The sequence below is a fragment of the Protopterus annectens genome, chromosome 14.part0, assembly GCF_019279795.1.
Source record: "Protopterus annectens isolate FY-2018-M chromosome 14.part0, PAN1.0, whole genome shotgun sequence".
Taxonomy (NCBI): domain Eukaryota; kingdom Metazoa; phylum Chordata; order Ceratodontiformes; family Protopteridae; genus Protopterus; species Protopterus annectens.
Window position 1 is genome coordinate 953,519,557 of NC_056748.1, and position 15,767 is coordinate 953,535,323.

Below are 15,767 nucleotides of genomic sequence, written 5' to 3' on the forward strand. Positions count from 1 at the left end.
GAATGGTTGCTTCACATACAGGAAATTACAGAACTCTGCTGCAATGCATTAATTAAATAACTTTGAGCAAAAGAAAATGCCACTCCCAATACCACCCCCCCCCCCCCACCTCAAGAAAACAAACAAGATTTAGAATGCAGTAGTACTGTCAGGAAGAAAAATCCTAAACAAACCAGACATTCATGAGTCATACATAATAAACTGTCATTCTAAAAATCAGCTTTTCAACTCAACAAAGCTTTAAAAATTACACACATGGGGCAAAAAATATATATAATATGTTTTCTCTCTAATGTATTACAAAACAAGGTTGATTGATAAGTGTAGTTACATAACACATGGTTTTCTAAACTCTGTGTCCAAAACTTTTTTTCACTGAGCTGAGGCCTTTGTCCTGACCCTGGTTAGTTCATAAAATGATGTGAACCACAATTATTCCAGTCAAGCACAGTTTGTTTAAATGTTGTAGCAACAACATCATAATAAACAGGAAAGAATAAAACACTTTTGACATATCCTCACATGGATTTTCAGCACAGCAGAATACAGCTTTAGATGTTAAAATAGGCTAAAGCTATGCATCTGAATACAGCTCTCAACATATGTTTAAGCCGTTTGTTAATTTTCTTCTTTCCTGATTAATGAATAAATTTTAATGTAGTGTTCATCCTCCAAACAACAATTCCAGAAATAAACGTGTGGATCTATGAATACTGCAGTGCAAACTTCAATAATATGAGTTTTGGACAGTTAAGAATTAAGAAAAATGCTAATTAAAGTCACAGCAATGTGTTCCGTAAACTTCCATAAACTTCAGAAAAGTCCATGAGTCTACCATGCATATCAAAAAAATATTTCAGGCATCCCAATGCAAAAAATAAAATGCTGTCCAACAGAAAGAAAAAAAAAAAAAAGATCGCAGACACAAAGTTCTCTTGCCCCCCCCCCCCCACACACACACACACACATACATACACACACACTTGCAATAGTTAGAAATCGACTTAGCAGAGTATCCTTGCATTTCTGAGTTGCAACAAACATAAAATGAATGCTGAACAGTTAAAGGTGTAGGGTTACAAAATTTTCAGGATTGCTTGGGAGTCCATTGTAACAGGCTGGACTTGCCACTTCAGAACTGGGTCTATATCACATCAGATAATGCTAAAAATAGCGAACACTGATATATCGAACTTCAAAGTCCGAAAGCTGAAAACAGCGAAGGGACGGATCGCCAGGCTGTTCTCTGGGCTTTGCTGTTTTCTCTACTGTGGTGCGATCTCGGAGTTGGTATATTTAAGTTGGGGGGTCTGAGGGGAGAATTTTGACTGCATACACTTTTTTTTGGATCAGCTAATTTTTTTCCCTGGGAAAAAATTCGCTGATCTTTTCCTTAGCTGTTTTCAGCTTTCAGAATTTGAAGTTCGATATATCAGCATTCACTATTTTTAGAACTACAACAAAACAGTCCTGGACGAGGAGCCTCTTCAGAACTGAATGAAAAAAAAACAGATGAGGCTCACCACAGCAGAAATATAAAGACAACGTTTAATCACTGCAGTATAAAGTAAGCGCTTTCACATCTATCCAACACTTCATCAGACTTTAAACAACTGCACTAAGCCATAACTCATTTAAATAGTAGTGCATACAAATATCAACCAATTATGGCTGACTCAAAGCAAAAATGTATATTCATAAAAGTATTCCTAAAACACTTTATTGACTACAACATATACATATAAATATACAAATTTAATATAAATGAAAACATTTTACTAAAAAAAAAAATATATATATATATATATATATATATATATATATATATATAAAGAATATATGTATATATATATATATATATATATATATATATATATATATATATATATATATATATATATATATATATATATATATATATATATATATATGTGTATGTATATATATATATATATATATATATATATGTATGTATATATATATATATATATATATATATATATATATATATATATATATATATAAAACATATATAAATAAAAACCCCTATAACATATAAAACTTTATAAGCTAATGTGCATAGGGGCGTGCTGCTAAAAAAGGTTTCAAAGTCACCTTCTCATTGAGACTATGCCCCTTATAACCCTGAAATTTAATTATCCACATATTCTCACATTCCTCAGTATGATTCTTAGTATCACCCAGTCTGTCAGTTTTTCTGATCAGTTCTAAAACACTATGCACATTAGCTTATAAAGTTTTATATGTTATAGGGGTTTTTATTTATATATGTTTTTTATATATTTATATACATATATATATATATATATATATATATATATATATATATATATATATATATATATATATATATATATATATATTCTTTATATATATATATATATATATATATATTTTTTTTTTTAGTAAAATGTTTTCATTTATATTAAATTTGTATATTTATATGTATATGTTGTAGTCAACAGAGTGTTTTAGGAATACTTTTATGAATATACATTTTTGCTTTATGTCTTTTAAGATGCCTTGAGGCATAATATGTGATGTAATTGAGCTGGCCATGATTGGTTGATATTTGTATGTACTACTATTTAAATGAGTTATGGCTTAGTGCAATTGTTTAAAGTCTGATGAAGCGTTGAATAGACGTGAAAGCGCTTACTTTATACTGCAGTGATTAAACGTGTCTTTATATTTCTGCTGTGACGAGCCTCATCTGTTCACTATTTTTAGCATTCACTGATGTGATATAGACCCTTCAGAACCAATATCCTAGCAAAATATATGTTCTTCACTCATAAAAGTCTAATTGCAATAAAAATATATACATAAAAAAATAAAAAACAGCTCAAATGGAAACAGGTAACACTGTAATAAGGTGAAGCCTCAGTTAAATATTTTTTTCTGCGACTACACATCTCCTGAACTGAGAGATTAACAATGAGAATCATTTAAATAGTATTAAAATATGTCATGTGACTAGATTATTTAAATCATACAGCATCATTTGAATACACATTACAAAATAACGTGTATGTGTATATCAAAATAACAAAACTAGTATATTACTTAATTGAGTATAATTTTAAAGCACTCAGAGTTTAAATGTCAAATGATCTGCCACACTGATTCTTGCCTTTTAAGTCCTTGTCAGTATCATAATCTATCGGCCTCTTTAAAGTAGATTCTAAAATGAAATGCTGATGCTCTGTAGTATGCTGATACAAAGCTTTATTATTATCATCATCATCATCATCATCATTATTATTATTATTATTACTATTATTATTATATTGTTTGTTTCAATAGCATACATGTGTTCACTGATCCTCTTGGAAAACTTTTTTTTGTTTTTCTTTTCAATATAAAACCCATCACAAGAAGTACAGATGGTAAAATATATAACAAATTCACTGTTACAGCTGTACCTAACAGTAACACCAAAACTTGTTCCTTAGTGGTTCAAAGCTAATCCTGCCCTATTGACAAATGTACCAGCACTATTTAAACAATCCACATGGGTATGAACTTGGCGTTACCATACAGGATTGATAGCAGGTTCTGAATTCCACAAGGACCTGATCAAAACCTTTAATCAGCAGGGTTTACAGCTTATGCAAACGATGATTAGACATTACACCAATATGGCTAAAGAATTGGGAGTTAATATCGAAAAAACAGATGCAACCATAAGACAACATAGTGACTTCTCAAGATACAAATATGAGTACTTAAGGTGTTTTCAAAGTATAGAGAAACATATAGAAAAAATGAGGCATATTAAAATAAAGAAATTGGATAGAGATAGCTTGCAATATAATGAAGGAACAGCCTATCCCCCACCTCCACCATCTCAGACAAGACCTAGTATGCAATTGGAGCAAACAAGGTATCATGTTCAGGTGGATGATAACACACATAATAGAGTTACGTATAGTAGTGTAACACAACTGTCTTCTCCTCCTTTATAACAAACTATAAAGTGAGGAGAAGTGAGAGGATAAAGGAATGTAATAACGTAGAAATGGGGGTCTCAAGAAACAATGGTAGGTCAGATAACAATAATCAGAGTTTTCCAAAGAGGAATCAGAGGAAGCAATGGAACAAAAAGAAGAATCGAAACAACAAGAGATGATAGATAAGCAAAGTGGGAATGACTTACCAAGATTGATCAAAAATAGAAAAGGGGATTTTACGATATATAATTATTCCTCGTTCCAGGTCTCAGAACACATGGCGGATACCCTATCTAAGGGTTTAACTTTTGTTCCATCATGTAAAATGAATTTAGCAGAGACCATTTGTGACTTGAAACTCTTCGTAAGAAAACGAAATCTGAAATTGTTATTGGGTAATCAACCATGGAATAATTCTGAGTTTAAAGTTCCCAGTTGTTATAATCCACCTTTGCGGAGTTCACTCATTATGTTTGAAAAAATTTGTGAATTGGATCTAAGGAAATTAATTAAAAGTAGATTCAATTATGTGTATAATTTAAATCAGGAAGAAAGGGATGAATTAGAATGTTTAATGTCTGCAAATATCAAAAGGTGGGGGTTTGGTGTTTATGGACTTGCCAGATTATGAAAACCATATTATTGACATATTACAAGGTCAAGCTTATACGGTAGCCTCATTAAATGAATATAATAAAGCCAATCAATTCATCAAAAGCTTTTTTGATGAGTTGTTCATTGAGGCTAGGATAGATTTACATACATTTAATTATTTACCTATTCTGGCTCCTCGAACACCATATATGTTTGGAGTGCCCAAGATACATAAGAGCCTTCAGAACCCACCCCTTAGGCCCATAGTAGATGGTAGAAATTTGGCAACTTATGCATGTGCGAAATTTGTAGATTCTATTTTGAAAAAGTATGTAACACAGGATAGATGGATCCTGAAGGATTCTTGGGCATTTCTTTCTAGTTTGAATAACCTACCGTATAAAGAACCGTTTAATTTTGTGACAATAGACATTAAAGAATTATACACCAGTATCCCTCAGCAACTTTGAATAGAATGGGTAGTAGCTAGAATGCAATGTAAGAATGCTCCTCAAGTTGAGATCACTCTAATACAAGACATGTTAGATATAATAGTATCTTACAATTTTATATTGTTCAATAAACAATATTATAAACAGAAGGAGGGAGTAGCTATGGGCTCGCCCTGCGGTTCTAGCTACACTAATTTGGTACTGTCTCATTGGGAAAGTACATATATTTTTGTCAATGATCTATTTAAGGATGTGGTCAAATACTATGGGAGATTTATTGACAACATCTTTTTGGTCATAGAAGGGCCATTACATACAGCCATAGATCTGGTTACCATGATGAATAGTACAACTGAATTTTTACAACTTACCCATTCTTTCCATATGAAGTCTATGGTATTTTTAGATGTTGAAGTGATAAAAAATTCTGAAGACAAGCTATATGAAGCTACATTGTATAGAAAGCCAACATATTCAAATAAATTTCTACATTTCTCAAGCGCCCACCCTATACATCAAAAATGTTCAGTCTTGAAAGGCCATTTAGTTAGGGCTGAAAGAATGATATCAACTAATGAGAAATTTAATGAGGAATGTTTGGAGTTAAAGGGAATGTTTCTAAATAGGGCTTATCCTTTGAAAATGATAGAGGAACTTATACAGGAAGTAGCCCTAAAGAGAATGAACGGTATTTATGAACCCATACTTGGGATCAAGGCAGATATTAGGGTAGGTCAGGAAGAGCACCATACGGTGTTGAATCCTGATGGAAACTCGTTGGAGTTTTCCCGGAACCAATTCAATTTAGCCTGTATTATGAGTTTTTCATCTAATCATGTGGATATAAAGGAAATTATGTATAAAAATTGGTCATTATTAAAAGATGACATGGAGTTGGGCCTAGAGTTTAAATTCATGCCCAAAGTGGTCTGGAGAAAGGGTAGGAGTTATAAAGAAATGTTTCAAAAACATAAAATTACCACCAATCGAAGTTTGGGCATGAAACAATGTGGTTGTTGTCCACACTGTTATATAATAGAGGAAGGAAGCAATATAATGGTTAACGGCTTCCAAATTATATTAAAGGGTAGATTCAATTGTAATACTAGAGGGGTAGTTTATGTGGCAAAGTGCCAAGCATGCCCTTCCTTTTATATAGGAAAAACAGATAGAAGATTAAAAGATAGAATAGTCGAACATCAGAGGAGTATAAAACAGAAAAGGGAGGACAATGCCTTGGCAATGCATGTAGCAACCCATCTGGACCACAAATTTAAATTTAAAGTGATCCAGCAGGTTCAACAAGATGAAAGAGGGGGGCCACATAATTTACTATTGGAAAAAATGGAGTTAATGTGGCAGATAAGGCTCAATGCATTTGTGAATCCAGGATTGAATGACAAATGCTCTATAATGTGCCTATTGAGGTTGAAAAGTTTGGAAAGATAAAATGATTCAATGGAAAACAACATGGGTTGAGTTAATATAATCAAGTTAGTACATTAAAGTTAGGTTAACGTGGAACATATTGATAATAAAATATATGAGGTTCTCATTTTTTATTTTGTATTTTTTATATTTATTTTTATTTTCATTTTCATTTTCGTTTTTATTTTTATTTTTATTTTCATTTTCATTTTTATTTTTATTTTTTCCCATTTTTCATTTTTATTTCAGGTCACATATGTATTTTTGATTCTGTTGTTTACATTTGTATGTTGGATTTTGGTGGCATAAGATTGGTTTCATAAGGAGTAGTGACTTATATATGAGATATGAAATCTAAAAGTTATCGGGTTAGATTTTATCAGTCTCTGCAGTATGGCCCGTTGTGTATAAGTGTGGATAGATGCATGTATAAGATGAGAGTGAAATATGTGTATATGTATATATATATATATATATATATATATATATATATATATATATATATATATATTTATATATATATGTATATATTTTATATACATAATATGTAGACATGATAACTATAAATAGGGTTTAATGATATATACTCATTTACATGGGAAATTAGTAAAGTCTTTCAAGGTTTTTAGCGGCATGTTCCTTTAAAAGGAACGGGATTTCATAATGGATGTTTGGCGCGCTTTTCAAACCATTTTTAAACAGTTTTGTATAAATGCAAGTGTTTGAATTTTATCATTGTGTGTTTTCTGAAGAAGTCCTACACGAAATTGGGACGAAAAACTTATTTTTATTTTGAGCGTTTAAATAAGTATTAAAATCGGTGGTTCCGTATTTTTGGCTGTGGCTTTTTTCACCACATGGGTATTTGCCCATTTTTTGGGGCAGTGTTATTGCTATTACTGATGAGTGTCACCATTAGCCAAATTCTAGAGAGTTTCTTAAGTTATTTCCCTACTCCAATCATTTTAGTACATCTGGATGCCTGTACATTACTTTATATTTATTTTACAAATTCTCATGTGTGCTGCATTCCCTCACACTATAAGTTATTGGAAAACATGGCTAGAAACCAGAAGGATATAAGCCAGCTTCTCTATTACCATCATCAACTTCACAGTTATTTGAATTCAAAGAATTGGTCTATATCTTTTATCCTACCATGGTTGAATTAATTAAATATGTCCTTCACAAAATCCAGTGACATACTTTATTTTATTTTATTTTACTTTATTTATCCTTTGTTGACCAGGTTAGTCCCACTAGGCTAGTTGCTTCTTTTCAGGGGGACTCAAGGTGGTATTTATACTGCTAATGGAAATTGAGTCAGGGCAGTGGGAAACTTCACCTACTCTTTTCAATAAGTGCTGTGGAATCTTTTACAAGGAGATGGGGCCTCAGTTTAACGTCTCATCTGAAGGAGGACATATTCAACAGTGCAGCACCCTCTTATGCAGTGTCAGCTATCGATTTACTTGGTGTGGGAATAGAACTCACAGCCTTCTACCAGTTCTGTCAATAAAACTACAAGCTTCTTTCATTAAACAGAAACTCCAGCTCCATTTATATTACTTTCAAGTAAGGAATCTTATTAAATAAGCTTAGACAACCTAACCTCCCGATTCCATATTTTTTTAATCATGCAAGGGATGCCCACTACTCGCATGTTTGCCTATTTATTTTTTTATCTATAATTTGTTAACCGGGTAGGTAATGTAGGTAATTTTTGGCCAAGTTGTATTCACATTACACATTACACCAAAATGATTTTGCAATGTTATCAAACTTAATCTCTCTATCATTCAAATGAGTACTACAATGACTCTCTGCAAAGGTTAAGGTTAAAAAAAAGGGAACGTGACTACAGTTTGAATACTTGAAAGTTTGAATATCCTGTAACAAGGCATCAGTTATAACAAAAAAAAAATCAATAAAATATACATATAGAATGACATATTCTAAAAGGTCCATATGCCCCCTTCCCCTCATTTAATACTAGATTTGCACTTCCCCTTCACACACCCTTGGTCAGCTTAAACAATTCTCCATAAAAAAAAAAATATTTCCTAAAACTAATTCACTTAAAGTACAGATAACCTTGATTTATGGAATCATAGCAAAACCAGTACAGAGAAAACTGTAACTATTGTACTAATTTGATGCAACAAGTTTATTTTATCCATCCAGCAATGGGAAAATATATTTTGGACATGGTTATGCAAATTGTAATACACAATATTTAGCATGTGTTGCTTCTTGTATCATTTGTAGAAATTGTATATTGGTAAAATGAATAGGTGCTTCAAGGAGTATATCCATCAGCACCTATATGATATTAAGAAGGAAAATTTGCAAAATGTACTAGCTAAACACATACTTTCTTTTGGTGCATCACATAACCTTCTATTCATTATGTTGCAAGTTATTTCCATTAATGACAGAGGCAGATATGTAAGGTTATCTGCTGAAAACGCTGACTGTCTATAGATTACCAGACTGAATGCAACAACAGACCCAATTTTAAATTAATGCTTTAGCTTTAAACCTGTGGGGATGAAACAAAGACTAAAACACTAATAAATGAAAAATGAAAAATGAAAAAGAAGTGTTATAAAATACTTGAGAACATCTCTGTGCCAATGCAAGAGCACTTGTATGCTTTATATATTTTGTCTGCTTTGAATACTATGTAATAAAGTTTTTTCAGCATGGTTTCTGGAGGCAGTTGTTTTATGTTGTTTTTTACTGTACTGCAATTTGCTCTAGTTGTTTCCTGTGTTAGATAAGTATCGTTAAAATAGTTCACTGTGCCAGATAAGTATATTAGCTGCTTGTCTAGAGTCCTTGAAGCATGTGCAACAATGGAAAATCTGTAGGTGTTAATTTTATGCTTGAAACTGTTAGCATATTTTCTTTTATTGTGTTACTAGATGGGTATTTATGTTTCCATGTTGTGGGAGCTAATTTATAAAAAGCCTTGACTGTGTAGTTTGAACGTGAATTTCTGAGTATGTTTGCATCATGTTTTATAGCTAACAGGGTTTTGAGAAGAGGAAGCATTGTAGGTTTACAATCCTGAAAAGAAGACTGCTAAACAATGAATTTTCTCTGTCTTGCACAGGAAGCCTTTTAAATTTTTTAAAAGATTACAGTAGTGTGTGTGCGTGTTTACTAACCAAGAGTTCAAAGCAATAGCCTTTGTTTGGAATAGCTGAATGGTGTATGTTGAGTGACATAATAAAAGACAAGATGTACTTTGATTTTAGGATTAGCGTATTTCTAGCTATTGAATTCTGTGTCAGTCAAGAGTAACTGGGGATTTTGTAGCTTAGTTTGAACTGACTCAGTACCTTATACCTGTGCTTGGCTCTACATATTATTTAAGCATTAGGCACGTGGTGTAGTATCTGTCCTAAATGTTTCTGATGGTCAATTGTAGAGGTGCAGTGTTTTGAGGTGTCTTTGTGAGAGATGACACATTATTAGTAACCGTAATGTTCTAAAGAGTATAACACCTGATTTGAAAATGTTAAAGGTTAGTTGGTTAGTATTATTCCATGTAACTAGTTGCTGAAATTTTGCCCTAGATTTTACAAAAGACTTAGGACAGAGGCATCAGAATATAGCAATGGGGGAGTTGGAATATAGCAATGGGATACCATATGTAAAAATAATTTGTTTTAAAGAAGAGAGATCCTGTCTTAAACTACTTATATGGAGAGAAACTAGAAGTTGTCCTAATACTGACTCCTATTCCTTTGTTAGAGAGGTGAGAATTTTCCAGGATATGGAAGTTTCTATCAGATAAGTATTTCTGTAGCCATGAAACTGTTTTTTGACAAAAATGTACTCTAGGTAGTGTATTTAGAAGTAGCTGATTATGAATCATTCTACTTATGTTTATGAAAATACCAGCAGTTAATGTGCTGCTATTCGTGTCACTATATAAGTGGTCACTATCTCTATAAAGAGCACTTATAGTGCTAAAGCCATAATGAAAGCCATTATTATCATCATTATTATCGCATAGAAACTCATATTAATTGTGATCGAATATCTGTTCGAAAACTAGTTTAGTTTAGTAAGGGGTAGTAGATGGCAATGAGTCTATAGTCTTCTAGTGTGTTTTATGTTATTTTTGGTTAGTTTAGTTTATTTTATGTTTGTTTACCTGGATAGTACACTGATCACAGCTGACCATTTGCAGGTACTGCAAGGATGAAATAATTCACAAAGCAGAAAAAAAATGAAAAAGAGAGGAAGTTAAGTTCTACATATCAAAATAGCACAAAAAGTAATAATATGTAAAAAAACATACAGTAGTAATTAAAAGATGTAGTAACAATTATAATAATGTAAAATTATAAAATGCGTATTTGTTTCATATTTCAATTTTGCATCATGGTGGACATGTTGTGGAGTAATGTGTGTTAGAGCAGGGAATGGGGGATGGAGTTAAGAGGTGTTAGTAGTTGAGAGAGAACAAGGCTAGAGTTTGAGGGTCATGTGACCTGCTTTGTGGCAAGTACAATTTGATTAGGCATGGATGAATTTTTTAATTTCAGATTTGAATGTGGGAAAATGAGATTGTAGCTCTTTCAGCTTTGGAGAAAATTCCCATATTTTAAGAGCAATGATGGAGAAAGAGAGGTTGGTGCAATGTAATGTGGTTTGTGGGAAGTAGAGTCAGGGGAGGGGTTTGAGAGAAGCCCTGGAGGTTGTAGTGTGTGTTTAGTAAAATGTTTACATGTAGTGCTGGAAATGAGTTCTACTCTGTGCTGCACTGGCAGTCATTTGGCTTTTTTTGAGGTTGAAGCAGTGGTGCACATGAAAGGGTAAGTTAGTAATGAAGCAATATTTTGTTATCAACATGTAGTAAAGAGGAATTTTTAAGAAGCTGTGGCTATAAAGGATGGTCCATGTTCTTTTGACTTACCAAATTTAGGATGAGCAGTTTGAAAGATGCTGGGACAAAAAAGTAAGATGCTTTGCCTTTTTTTATTTGTAAGGCTGTTCCAAGAAATGCAGGAAAGAGTTTGTTGAATCTGGATCTTTTTTTTTCTTTTTTTTTCTTTTTTGCTGTATATGAGATGTATACAAAATACAATATTGTGCATATCCCCATCAGACGTTAGGAATCAGGGGAAGTTCAAGGATGTAAGACTACAGGCCACATGTACATTGCCAATAACCATCCTCAGGCTCTACCAACCTTATAAGGAAGGCAAGGCCTGTCTCAAAGCATATATTAGGGTGCCCATCTAATTTTCTAAGCTATGTTTGAAGATGTACAGTAACCACACTGCTTGACATGCAAGGGGGGGTCTATTCTGAAGCAACAGGAGGCATGGGGTGATTAACCTCTCTCTGTCATTTAGTTTTATGTATTCCCTGATGTAGATTCATATCTCTTGTTCCAGTGTTGGCTATATTGTTTGATACATCAGGAAAAAGAGGATTTTGATAATGGGATCCCTGAGAGCATGGAAAGCAAAGCACAGGTCTCCCCTCAAGAATCAATATGACACTGAGAACAGGGAGAGTGATTTCAAGCTTTCCTGATAGCTAATATTTAGAGACTATTTTTCTTAGGAATCTCAGTGGTCTTTTGAGATTTTTGTTATGTGTAGTGAGGTACATGCCAAAGATTGCATTATATTCTATAATGAATTTAGCCAGGGAAGATTACAGAAGAACAATAAAATCATTGGTTTTGCAATCCGGTAGATCATTTGCTGATTTACACCTTTGTCCCATATTGATGATAATTAGGTCTTGTACAGAGTATTTGCTTATGGCAGAGCTAGGGTTTGTTATGTCCTTTAAAAAATGTAATGACTTTTGAGACTGGGATAGTGTCTTAGCAGGGATCAGTTTGCACATTAATGTCTCCAGGCATGGTAGTTTTCCTTGCAATATCTTCAGAGTATATATTATTTTCAATGTCTTTAAGTTTTACCGTAGATGAAGGCGGGTACTTATAACACATTGATATGTATATGACTGGGATCTCCTATGAATATGTGAACCCAGATCCACTATGGGAAAAATATCAGTAGGATTAGCTTTTGTGACCTTTTATATTGTAACACAGATGTCATTGCTAATGAGGAGAATAATTCTATCTCTTTGTGCATTGAGTGGTTTCCAGTTAGTTTCCATTGTGAAATTATCCCTTATAAACACTGATGGACAAAATTAATTTTTTGCCAAGATTTGGTAACTGGTGAATTTGTCTCCAAATTTCAAGAGTTGACCATTCATTGTTGATCCTGCTGATGATATTTAACAATGACATTTTTAAGTTTTTAGATGATTGCTGTATAGTGTTTTGACTGATACAAATCAGAGTTGCAGGGTCTGGATGTGGTTTTCTGGTTTGCATAGTATTGGTTGATAGGGCGGGACCTAGATTCCATTGAAGATTTTCTAGTAATAAAAATAGAAGTACTGTGAGCTACGTTTTGGTCAGGAGTTTTTCCACAAGCATATACAGATAATGCATTTTCATATTTTTTGTTATCCCCCACATACTTCTCAACTGTACAGATTTTCGCAGAATGTCCAGATTTTTGCCTCGTATTTTTGGTCTGTTTTTCATAAAATTGTGGTTTTCTGTCAAATCATTGGTAAGTAATTGAGGATTAAATTCAGAAAATAATGGCCTATATTTGAGATCAGAAAATTCATCATAATGTAAAACTGGTTATTCTATCAACTTGTTAAGTTTGTTAGAGTGGTATTTAAAAATTGTCCCTATTTTTGGGCCTTTATCCCCTCAGATGTATAGCTTTGTCAAGATTTCTTGCTCAAAGATGTTGAGAGGTATACCCAGCAGGACCATATCCCAGTGCTCCTCCTGTAACCAAGTGGTCCATTCATTCCATGAATGCAGAAGCCAAGAATCCCAGACAAGGCAAGAGGCCTAAGGCTCATTTTTTCCTGCCTAGTAATACCCAAATAGTTTATCTACTTCACTGTGAGAGTCAGATGGTAGGAGACAGGCTAACTTGCTCATCCTATGAGGGGTGGCCTAACTTCATCTCACTGAAGTTCCCCCCTCGGTGACTCTTCTGAGCTTCACTGGCCCCTCTGAGGAAGTGAATGTCTTCACCCATTGAATTCCCTTGCCTTCTTTGTGACTTGCACATGGCAGTGCAGTCTTGCTCGGCTCAATGCCATGGGGTGAACAATAACTTCTCTTGCCAGGTGTCACCCATGTGTCAAGGCAGAGCCATCTTTTTCCTCCAGGATTGATAAGACAGGAAAGTAGATGTAAACTGTTTTTTTTTTTTTTTGCTTTCTTGATGAAATGTGTATTAAGGCAATGGTATTTGTTGCTTGGCAGCAACAGAAAGAGTGGAGAAAGGGGATATAGGATAAATAGATAAAGATGTAGATATTAAAAGCAGCAATGCTAGAATAGAAATGTATAAAAATAAATGAATGTATAAGGATTGGAGCTTGGTTGAAATAGGAAGACAGGAATGAGGCACATCTTGCATATACCAATGCTATGAAGAATGTGATACTGTTAATTAAGCTAAAAAGGGGAAGTGTACAATAACAGAGGAAAGAATATATGAGTGGGTGGTTAGACAGATGAGGTTAGGTAAGGAAAAGAAGTCAGTCATGTAGATTGGGGATGAAAAGGAGAGCCAAAGACAGCAGACTGGAAGGTAGGATTAAGTTATTCCTATTGCTTCCTCGGTATAGTGGTAGTTGAATAGGTATGAAATGAAAGGGACAGAGATCCCTTCTGTCACCAGGAAAGTGAATTAAATAGAGTCAGTGGGTCTATATTATATTTTCGAAAGTTTCAAACATCGAATACCATATGGTCGACACCATATGAGCGATGTTTGAAATTTCGAAAATATAATAAAAAAATAAAAATAAAAAACTATACTTACCTAAACGCTGTACCCTCGCTACTTAAATATTCCTACTCCGAGATCACACTGCATTGAAGTGAAGGGAAAATATTCCCTATGGCGATTTCCGTGTTATGCACATGACGTTTTGACATTTCGGCCAATCAGGTTAGCTCAATACGCATTTGCTGTTTACAATTTTCGATCACGCGATAGGAACCTGAGTCAGTGGGGGAATGTTAGTATTTTAGTGGAGAATTAGTAGCCAGAAATGATGCACCCTCAGATTACATAGGTAGGTATAGAAATTATATTATTTTTATGGATATATAATATAGTGGTTAATAATTTGCCAGTGGTTACTAGCAGGAGACAGCAGGTTATTAGTCCTCAAGTGGAAAGATTTAAGAAGGCAAAAAAATCATAATTGTCAAATACCTGGCTGGGAGGGGCCATGGATGCGAATCAGTGTACTCAGATTGCAGCACATGCTGACAAAGATTATTTGGAAGTCATCATGATATAATACACTGTAATAATGCTCCACAGCAACCATGATGAATTAAGTTAACTTTCTGAAGTATTATCTGCCATCAGCTTATCTGCTAATTATCAAGTACCTCCTTGCAAACTTTTTTATTTTTTGTCCATAGGCTCTTATTTCCTACCTTGGTCATCCAATGACCATATGTTCTTGTGCAGTGATTGCCCGACTTGCTCTACACTCTGTAATATCTGGGCTAACAACCTCTAGGGTCATTGTAATCTAGGTCTTTTGATCTAGCAATTCTGATGCTGTTTGTTTTGTGGAAGTGCAAATGATTCATCAAAACAGAGTCCAGGGATGCCTTGCACACCAGGCAAAGATCATCTCTCAGAAGTCTGTATGATACCAAGTGAAGCAACAGGGCTTTGAGGGGATCAATGTAGGACATTGTGTTTACTCCCTGTATTCTGTTTGTAAGGAACCTTTGTGGATGTTCCAGCTGCTGCATTTGTCTGGTCAGGCACATACCAAAGGGGACATTATAGTCTATAATGGATCTGATGAGGGGCCAAATACAATGGTACAATGACCTCTCTGGACCTAGATGCCATGCCCTTATTTATAAGTTGAGCAACATAGAAGGATTTTCTTTGCACACATGTTGGTCAAAGGCTAGGTAACTATCTACATGAGTTTACAGATCCCCTGATAAGTCAATAAACCTTTAGGGGGTGTTTTATATATGACTTCCCAAAAGATACTATAATGCACTTCTTGGTATTCAGTTTTAAGCTATGGATTTGGCATCAGGCATTTGTCTGTGTTAAGACATTTCTGAAGGGTGTTCTCATCTTGGGGAGATTCAATGACTGGTTCTGGTTTGCAATCATCTGCGAACTTGGTCAGCCAGAGGCCTTTGACATTGACTTTGACATCCAAGAAGGAGATACCAAAGAGGAGT